Source organism: Pagrus major, chromosome 24 (assembly GCF_040436345.1).
Source record: "Pagrus major chromosome 24, Pma_NU_1.0".
NCBI classification, from domain to species: Eukaryota; Metazoa; Chordata; class Actinopteri; order Spariformes; family Sparidae; genus Pagrus; species Pagrus major.
This window is the reverse complement of record NC_133238.1, coordinates 1,615,436-1,626,708: the sequence shown is the minus strand read 5'-3', so window position 1 is coordinate 1,626,708 and position 11,273 is coordinate 1,615,436.

Here is an 11,273-nt window from a genome sequence, read left to right as displayed (position 1 = left end):
TATCACCAATTGACTTATTTTACTAGAAAAGTGTGTATGTGCTCTACCTTTATACAGTGATATCTCTGCGTGACAGATGAGACCCAATCATCTCAAGATGATTTTTTTTGTTTTGTTTTCCTTTGTGATGTTATTTGCCTGTTAATATGCATAAAAGGCAATAAAGTTAAAAAAAATAATACATCTTTAAAAAAATGTTGTTTTTTTTAATAAAAAGTGGTTTAACAATAACATAATTCTAGTGACCCAATTAGTCATTCTTTTGGCATTCCTATCACCGCAAAAAGAGTTTGCCACATTTATGGATGCCATTCCTTTTGGAATTTTAACTCTCCTAAAAGGAGCTGAAAGACCAGTGTATTTAACATCACTTGGCCCCAAAATGACCACAGTGGGTAATGTTTTGTCTATTACATTAAAAAACAATAATTGGAACATATTCTCATTATTTCAGAAAGAAGTCACCACCACCCCTTCTGTTGTATAATACTGGTCTAGATTTGTTGGTAACTTGAAGTGGGGGAATATTTGGAATCCTCCATACAAATATCTCCTTATTAGTAAAGTAAGGGAAGTTTCTTTCAAAACCATTCATAGGTATTATCCTGCTAGCCACTGTCTTCTTAAGTTTAAGAAAGACATCGGTGTTAACTGCGTTGAATGTATCCAGAAACAATGTTGCCCCTTTTCTGGCAACATCCTACACAAGCAAATTCTGGAGAGATCTATCTGGGAACTTTGTTCATAAAGTTGACTCAGAATTTTCATTACTGTTGGAAAATTTTAAAAGTACCATAACCACAAATCCAAATTTAGCCACTAAACCTCTATTTATTTATTTTAGTTTTTGAAAAAGAAACATACATTGAAACTATTTCTGATTTAAAGTATAAGAAATCTGTAAAAACTTTGTATTTGTGCTCCTGGTTTAATGTATGTATTTATCTTTTTGAGAACAACCCCTGGCTCTGGTCTTAACTTGTCCTTTTATGTATTAATGAGTCGGTATGTACTGAACCATTTCTACAGCCATTGATAGCTTGCTCCACTATCGCGAGCATCTGAGAATTTTGCTCGTTTAATGAATGCGCAGTTCATGACTTGGATTAAATTACCAGTTAATGACATTTTTTTTTTTAAATGTGTATAATGATAAGTATTTGAGTTTATTGCAAATCAAATGGCCATAGAGAGAGAGAGAATGATGGAGATAGATATAGGGCTATTTTATATATTTCATGAAAGTTCTCAAGAGGTTCTCTGAAAGTTATTTTTGTAAAACCTTTAAATAACATTTTGTGAATGTTCCCCTAAAGGTTCTCTAAAGGTTACACAAAATACCCTCAGATAATGTTTAGGGAACATTCCCTAAAGGTGTTGCAAAGGTTTTTCAGCAATAACTTTTAGACAAGCGTCAAGGAATGTTCCCTAAAGGTTCTCTGAAGGTTACACAAAAATAAGCATTCAATTCAATTCAATTCAATTCAATTCAATTCAATAAACTTTTTGTCCCCGGGGGGCAATTAAGTTCAGGATCAGAATCAGAATCAGAATTCCTTTATTTGTCCCACAAATGGGGAAATTTCTTAGTCACAGCAGCCAAAGGACAGTATCACACTTAAACAATAACAAAAAGTAAAAAAATAACAATATAATAAGAGATAAGAGATAAGAAATAGAATTTAACTTGTATATACATAGTATTTACAATATGACATAGTATTTATAATATGAACAGTGTAAGTATAAACAGTTTGGTATTTTTATTTACAAACAATAAATAATAAATATGGGTATTAAAAATTGTCCAATTAGTGCAAACCAGAAAGTGTGTGGATATGTGTAGAGTTTTGTATTGCACAGTGCACATGTGAGGTCTACTGGGAGCAGTGCTGGTTGTACAGTCTAACAGCAGCAGGAAGGAAGGACCAGTTTAGGAGCTGAACAGCCTTGGGAACAAAGGTTGCTCTCCTCCTCTGTGTTCTGCAGCCCGGGCAGCAGAGCCGGCATCCCGAGGGGAGCCACTCAAACGCTGGGAACAGAGCATGGGAGGGGTCCTGAAGGATCCTGCGCGCTGTCCTCAGTGTTTGCTGCCTGTACACGGTGGAAAGTGCTCTGACTGGCAGTCCAATGATTTTAGAGCAGACTTTGACTGTGCTCTGCAGGCGTGTCCTGTTTTGCAGACTTATAGAGTGGAACCAGCAGGTGATGGAGAAAGTGATGACACTCTCTATGAAGGAGTAATAAAATGTCCATAGAATGTTCTTATTTACCCCAAAAGTGTTGAGCTTGCTCAGGAGATACTGCCGCTTCTGGCATCTCCTCAGTGTTGGAGGCAAATTTATACGTACTGTCAAAAATTGTGCCCAGGTATTTGTACTCCTCCACAAGCTCTACATTCTAGGGATGGGCATTTCAAGCAGAACTACTATTCGATAATCACAGGGAACTAATCGATTATTTTTCGACTAATACCCCCCACCCCGCGCGCGCGCCGCTGCATAGACACAAAGAGGCCCACGTTTTTCATAACTTTTCATGATTGTTACATATGATTCCGTTGTCAGTGCTGTCCATGAATCAGTGGTCAAAGACAGTTTTTCAACACTCGTTAACCGAGTGCGCAGCTCACTTGGATTAGCATCAAAAAGTTTTTCAAGTCTTGCTGTAATGGTTTTTCTTGATGGGACCGTGAACTCTGGCTCAACAAATGCCATCAAACTCCGAAAACCCTCACCTTCAACGAAGCTGATGGGGAGCATGTCTTTTGCAATCATCTTTGAAATGAGGGACGTCGCTTGCTCCGCACGTCTGGCATCAAATGTACTTCGTCTAGTGAGATAGCTGGCCATTGACTGTTGCTGTGACGACGGGCCTCCACTTTCTATCGGGTGCTTCGCTCTCATATGACTGTGCATGGCTGTCGTAGACTTGTGATATGCAAGCTTTGCCTCGCAGAGATTACACGCAACCTCTGTTTCATTTGTTTTTTTGAAATAGTTCCACACGGAACTTTTTGACGGCTGCAGCACTCTCTCCATGGCTCCTGCTTGTTTCTTCTTCTACGGTGGCATCTAACGTCAGCCCATCACACAACGTATCAAATGCTATACTGCCCCCGTGCGGAAGGCACCAGTAAAACAAAGGAATATTTTTTTCAGACATGATTTACTAATCGATTATTTATGATTTAACGACTATTCGAATAATCGAAAATCATTGCCCATCCCTACTACATTCCAATTGCAGCCAGCTCCCTCTGCTTGCTGGAAAAGGTCACCACCATCTCTTTGGTCTTCTCCGTGTTTAACTCCAGGGCCGATTTATCACACCACTCCACAAACTCATGCAGCACTGAGCTGTGGTGATGTGAGGGGCCTGAGAGCAGCGACAGGAGAACTGTGTCATTTGCGTACTTTACCAGATGATAGTCTGGATGGGTGGACCTGCAGTCATTGGTGTAAATGATGAAGAGCAGAGGTCAGAGGATGTTATTGATCAGCACCCTCTGTGATCTGTTGGTCAGGAAGTCTGTATTCCACAGGATTAGCTGGTCATCCAGGTGGAAGAGGGTGGAGAGTTTCTCTGCTAGGATGTGTGGCTGTAGGGTGTTGAATGCAGAGGAGAAGTCTGCAAACAGGAGTCTGGCTGTAGTGTTGGTGTGTTCCACGTGTTTGTTTACCGTGTCCATGATGAGTGTTTTGGCATCATCAACCCCCCTGCCTGCACAGTATGTGAACTGGAGAGGGTCCATCAGTGGGTCAGTTACCGTGATGATGTGTCTCTTTATGACCCTCTCTATAGCCTTCATCACGAAAGAGGTGAGAGCCACAGGCCTCAGGTGGTTCAGAGCTTTGACTGAGCTCTTCTTGGGGATGGGGACCAGTGTGGAGTGCTTCCATAGCTGGGGAACTGTGCCGCTGTCCATGGATCGTTGAAACAGGAGCTGAAACACGTCCCCCAGCTGCTCTGCACAGCACCGTAGGACACGGCCACTGATGTTGTCTGGGCCAGGTGCTATGTTCTCCTTGGTCCTCCTGAAGGCTCTCACCACCTCCCTCCATGTTGAAGGAGAGTTCAGCTGCTGCAGGCTTGAGGGAGGAGATGATTGCTTCTAGCCGGGTGGTGTTGTCTGTCTCAAATCTTGAAAAAAGGAGTTGAGGTCGTTGGGGAGGGATGCTGGGCTGCTGCCGGCCACCTGGATTGTCCTGTGGGTGGAGGGAGCAGTGTTCATAGCAGACATGTTCTTGATCCCCTGCCAAGCTGAGTGGTGAAATCCTCCACCTTGTTGTTATGCTTCAGCTTGGCATTTTCTATGGCGCATTTACTTCTGTTTACCTCCTTTTTTTGAGATTCAGTGCCGGTGAAGAATACTCTTTTCTTTTTATTGAGAATTACTTACTACTGAGTTCTTTGGTTTTCCAGGGTTTATTGTTTGGGAGGATCGTTACTTTTTGGGTGGGAATGATGTTATCCACATGTATGAATCAGAATCAGAAATACTTTATTGATCCCCGAAGGGAAATTGCTTGCATTGCAGCTGCTCCCATTCAAAGTCCAGAAATATGCAGAAAAATAATAATAATAATAATAATAATAATAATGAATATACGTTTCCACTTACTCACTGATGTTGCTGAAGGGAGCAAGATGGTTATCCCAGTCTGTGGATTCGAAGCATCCCTGCAGAGTTGCAATGCTGTCGTTGGTCCACTGCTTGATGTGTTTGGTCACCTTCTCTGTCCTCCTAATGACTGGGGTGTAGGCTTGTGCCAGCAGGATGGTGTTGTGGTCAGCAAGGCCAAGGGGGGAAGAGCAACTCATCTATATGCATCTGGAACAGATCCATAGCATTTATCCAGAGTCTTCCCCAAGCAGGTGGTGCAGATGACATATTGGTAAAATCCTTTCAGTGACTTGACAGCTGAGCAGTGGTTGAAGTCTCCCAGGATGAATTTGGGAGAATCAGTGGATATCCAGTTTGTTTACAGTTTTCTTTATGTGCTCTATGGCAGTGGAAGCGTTTGCTCTGGGGTGAATGTAAACCAGGATGAAAAATAGCTGTGGGAACTCCCTGGGAAGGTAGAAAGGGCGGAGGGAGACGACCAGAAGCTCAATGTCAGTGTTGCACGGCTCCTCTCTGACGATGACCGCTGAGCACCGGCGTGTGTTTACATAGAGACACACACCGCCGCCATGTTGTTTCCTGGTGAGCTCTGTGTCCGCGAAGCCATCAGTGTGCAACATGTCATCACTGTCGGTGTTTTTTAACCACGTCTCCGTAAATGCAAGAATGGAGGCAGTTCTGTATTCATGCATGTGGTTGACGTTGGCTTGCAGCTCGTCTGTTTTGTGACGCAACTAGCGCACGTTAGCTAGGATGACTGAGGGGAGTGCCTGGTGTTTACATTTCTCCCTCTTAAGTCTGGCACTAATTCCACCCTTTTTCTTTCCCCTACTGGTTACCTTCTTTTTGTTGTAATTTGAGTCCCCTTTTTCTGATGAGTGGTCTCGTTGTTTTTCCTCAGGAAACGTGTCTGTGGTAATGCCTTGATGGGTGTGAAGTGAAGCGAGCCACAGCAGAACGTCTCTGGTGTAGGTGACTTGCGGCCCGTCGGGAAAATTTAGATCACTGCAGTCAGCTGAGATAATCTCCACAGACAGCCAGAAAAGCAGAAAACACAGAGTCCAGAAAGGCCCTCGGGTGTCCATGTTGAGAACGATGTAATTTTCCAGGCAGCGTGAAGTAATCCAGCAGTAGAAACAGCAACCAGAGAGCCGGCGGTTTAAACACTAACAAATAACAAACAACAGCGACCTGGAAGTCTTCCGGGTCATTAGGTAGGCAGGGAGATGCAGATAAAGCTGAATGGACAGTCAGTGACATCAACCACAGAGGTGAAGTTCAAGGTAAAGGGCCCTGTCATCGCTCAGAAAGATTCCCAAGGTCAATGACAAGAGGATACACCTAAACTCACTCGAGTTGTTCAACTGACTGATAATCTTCACCCAGTAGGATATGACAGTTGAGTCAAGCTTAGAATATGAGCTGACTCCCTTCCCCTTGTTCAGCAACAAAGATCAGAAAATGAACAATTTGAACAAGGCAGGCCGGAGAGTAGCCGGAAGGAGTTGACCAATCCACTTGACCTCACTGACCGACCCTGCCCCAGTATGGTGGTTGATGGCGGATAGCTTCTTTACATGGTGAAGTGGGAACAAGGTTAGACTTGGCAGGAGATTGCCGACAGTTACCTGAGCTACATGCGTGTTCTACAGCGAGCTCATCCATCTCCACTCTTCAACATTCCAGAAACATTAGATCACAATGGAGCAGTGTGACAATGATGCTGACTCTTCAATTGTGAGAGCTGCATTGGCTGCTGCTACAGATGACTCTGCTGAGGTCAGTTAAACATTATGTAGCATTGTTACATTACTTACATCAACAACAATTCTGTGGTTGGTCTTTTTGCTGTATTGTGCTGTATTTTTATGTGCCACGTTGTTATGCAAGTGTATTTATCCTTGGAAAAGAAGAGTATTAGCATTGTAAAAATACTCGATGATTGCACAGTTTTTTGTACACTTTGCACATATCTTGTTCTATTTTCAGATTGGGGCAGAAGACACAGACATGCTGCCTGTGCTGGTGCACCATAGCTCAAGCACAAATCATCCACTCTTCTTGAAGAGTGAAGGGCCACGTTGAAGGGCTCTTATGATGTCAGGAAGATCCGAGAACCTCTCCCTGAAAGACAGAGGTGCTACTAGGCCTGGGCGATAAACCGAAAATTTACCGATACCGAAATTTACGACGATAACCAACGTCATTTTGCCCCCGTTGGTATATTCTGTGTTTAAAAAAAAAAAAAAAAAAGTCGTTTTTGTCTTGTTTGGCTGTGTGTGTAGGTAGGCTACCGGTATGTTCATGTCCCTTTAAGACGCTCGGCTGTACTACGTATACAGCGTGTGTAGTCACGTGACTCCACGCCATCCAGTCTGTTACAAGAAGGGAAAGAGACAGTGAAACGGAGAAAATGGAGCACACCGGTTCAAAAGATGAAGCGGCTGCGGTAGTCGAATCTCTTTATAAGAGACTGTATTTTTAATACTTTGTGTTCGAAGGAAATTTAAGTTATTTTATACTTTTAACATGGATTAAAGTTCTCCGTCGCTACGACGGATTTCCGTCATTCAAACTTCACAGAGGCGACTTGTGAGATCAATGTAGATCGGAGGAGAACTGTTGGCTCAATAAACATGCTGCATTCCAGTTACATGGGAGACCACTCGCCGAGTTGCTCTTACGCGAGAACGTGACGTCATTTCCTGGCTTGTAGCACAAATAGTGTTCCCGTTTGTCTCGCTACACGACGAGTCGGAAGAACATGGACGCCATCAGGGTAGTAGCAGGCTAGTCATTGTTATTGTTATTGTTAGCTACATTAGCCTCTTTAGCAAACCAGCTCGAAAACAAAACTTTACATTGTATTGCACGCACAGCAAGACCGTGCAATGCATAAATTGGTGACCGGATTAAAGCAGCAATGTAATCAAATGTGTAAGAGCATTTAAAATCGACATTAAAACGACCAACTTGGTACAAATACAAAGAAAATACATCAATTATGGGCGCAGCCATCTTTGTTTGACGAGTCGTTTGTCGTTTGAGTATTTTTTGGAATATCAAAATTCTTTTAATAACCCTTTGTCAGGAGGGTCCACAGATGCTGTGTGCAAAGTTTGGTGCAAATTGGTGAAATTGCCTGGGAGGAGTTCGAAAAAGTAGGTTTGCGACATTTCGCGAGCTAGTGAAAAAAAACGCCAGGCGGAAATGGGCGTTACCTATATCCGGAGATTCAGCACAATTCACTGAACGCGTGGATATAAGGTTTTTGAAGGTGCGACAAAGTATGTGGGAGTTATTAGCCAAAACGCACTTTCCTTGATAATAGCGCCACCTAGTGGTGCACGTTCACAACAACAACAGATTATAAAATTTTTCGCCAAGCCTAATGAGTTTGCCAAATAAAATTGCGTTTTCATTCACATTCAGGCAGTGAAAAATGCGATCATTAAGGACAAAGGAAAATAATAATAATCATTCGAAAAACAATAGGGACCTCGCAGGTTCCCTGCTCGGGCCCTAATGACTAGCCTGCTACTACCCTGATGGCGTCCATGTTCTTCCGACTCGTCGTGTAGCGAGACAAACGGGAACGCTATTTGTGCTACAAGCCAGGAAATGACGTCACGTTCTCGCGTAAGAGCAACTCGGGCGAGTGGTCTCCCATGTAACTGGAATGCAGCATTAATCCTCGCTCAACTCGGTGTACTCGCAGGAGCACCGAGTCGGACAGTGGATATTCTGACCAAAAGGGGGCGTGCCTCGTGAAATGTCGCGAGACAGCTGCGAGATTTCCCACTTCGCAACTCGGCGAGTGGTCTCCCATGTAACTGGAATGCAGCATTAGCCTGGATATAGTTGTCTCTCACTTGCAAAAGAGCATTATAGAAACATATGACTCTTAGTTTTTTACTTCTGCTCTCAACAAGTGCAATTATTCTGCATATGTATTAAGAGTAGTTGTGAGTCAAGTTTTGGTTGGTCTATAATGTGGGTTCCAAGTAGGACCAAACTAATTTTGTTATTTTATTATTGTTTGTTAGGACCCACAGAGCATGTCCATGGGGACACTGGAGCGGTATGCAACTTTAAATGTGCGCTATAAATTTACGTTAAAACACGCCAATTATGCTCCTTTTTTCCCTTCTATATTTTACAATCAAATCATTTATGAGAGACATTTAAGATGGAAAGTAAAGCCACTCATATCTCATAAGAGTTAAATAGTTGTTGTCTTTTGCTGACTGTGTGTCCAAGAATTATGCTCCTAGTATGCTCACAGTAAACCCACAGTGTACCCAGTATGCCCATAGTGTACCCACAGTGTGGACAGCCCTCTGTGGGCCCCGATAACCCTAACCCTAACCCATGACTCGTGATTTCATAAACTTACTTGAATCTGTTGGTCTCCAATCATCTCTGAATAGCCCAACCCATGTTAGGGCAACATCCTAGACTTAGTTCTCTCCTCAGGTCTCTCTATCTCCAACATAGACAACACAACAACAATTATAGAAGATTTTCCCCTATCTGATCACAGGGCAATAATGTTTGAAGTTGATCTGCCACACTTTTCCCCTACCCACCCTGCTCTTCTCCGCTCCTGCATTAGAAATTCTTCTGCAGCAACCAGGTTTGCAGAATCCTACAGGGAGGCTCCCATCATTACCAGCATGGAGGATGCACCATCTAATGTGAACACAAAGGAACTTGTCTCTCTATTTAACAATACTGTTTCAGCCACCCTCGACTGTGTTTCACTGTTCAAAACCAAATGACATAAACCATTGGCTTTACCATGGCTTGATAACAATGATATTGTAATAGAGAATTAAGAGGAGCTTGCAGAAGGGAAGAACGAAAGTGGAAGTGGGACGAATGCAGATCGCATTTCAAATTACGAAGAATCTCTTGGTTCAATACCAGTGGGCTCACAAAAATGCCAGGTCTCAATACTCAGATATTATTGCCAAAAACTCCTCCTCCTCCCCTCCCTCCTCCTGTTTAGAAGCATCTGTCTCTACATGTGAGGATTTTCTAAACGTCTTGTCGTGTCAAAGTATTTATCCAGAGCTAATATTATTTCATCTGTAAATGATCTGTTCATCCACTCTGAAAACACTGCAATTCTACATTTGTTTAATTTCATCATGTTACTAGAACTACTTCATATTATTTCTTCTATGAACACCTCAACATTATTCTAACTGCACACCCCAAAGAAGTTACTTAGCTCCATGAAAACCAGCCAGGTCCATCAATCTTTCAAACATGCAGTTATCCAGCCACTTACAAAAACAAAAAACAGAATCTAGATCCTTTAGTCCTCATCAATTACAGACCAATCTCCAAACTCCCCTTTCTTCCCAAAATCATTGAAAAGGCTGTTTTTAACCAACTAATATCCCACCTGGCCAAAAACTGCATTATTGAAACATTCAATCTGGTTTTACTCTTCACAGTACAGAATCTGCATTGCTGAAAATAACCAATGACCTCCTTCTAGCTGCTCACTCTGGTAAATGCTCCGTCCTCTTGCTCCTAGATCTAACTGCAGCTTTCACCACAGTAGACCATTCTACTCTTATACACAGATGAAATGAATGTGTGGAGGTCTCTGGTTCTGCCCTAAACTGGTTCTCCTCATATTTAATCAACAGATCCTTCACTGTCCCTATCAGCAACTCATTCTCTTCCTCAGCCCCCATCCCCTGTGGCGTCCCCAAAGGTTCCATACTCTGTCCAATCCTCTTCTCCATTTCTTTACTTCTGTGAGGCCACATTATTCAAGAACATAATATATCTTTTCACTGTTATGCGGATGACACACAGATCTACCTCCCACTAGAGACCAATAATTATAATAAATTAAGTGACCTCAATAATTGTCTTCACAACACCAAATCCTGGATGGCTGCAAAGTTTCTCAAGCTCAATGATAATAAAACTGAAGTTATTTAATTTGGACCTCAGCACTTGACCAACATTATTTCTTGTCATCCTGGCCCATTGGACCCCTCTATTAAATCACAAGTAAATAATCTTGGTGTCAAATTTGATTCAGAGTTGAAATTTGACAAACATAGTGAAATGAACTCTGCATTATCAGGAGAAAGTCATGCATGGCCTCATCCCGCCTTTAACTAGTCCAAAATGCAGCAGCCCGACTTCTTACAAGGTCGAAAAAAAGGGAGCACATTACCCCCATTCTCCCTCCCTACACTTGCTGCCTGTCAACTACAGGATTCATTTTAAATCCTGCTGATTGCATATAAAGTATTAAATGGTCTCTCCCCCTCATACATTGTAAAACTCCTGATCCCATATCAAATTGCCAGAGATTGAAGATCATCTGATCAAAGACTTCTGTCTGTCCCCAGATCCAGGACTAAATTGTACTGGGACAGACAGTGGTGGTCCAAGCTTGCATGACGCCCTGGGCGAACCTCACCTTCAGCAGCAACTAATTTCTCATTTTGGTTTGCACTAACTGGGCAATTGTCATACTCATAGTTATTATTTATTAATAACAACTCTGTTTATAATTACACTGTTTATATTCATACATATTATGTATATACGATTCTATTTCTTACCTTTTTATTATATTGTTTATTTTTTACTATTATTTTTGTTTATTGTT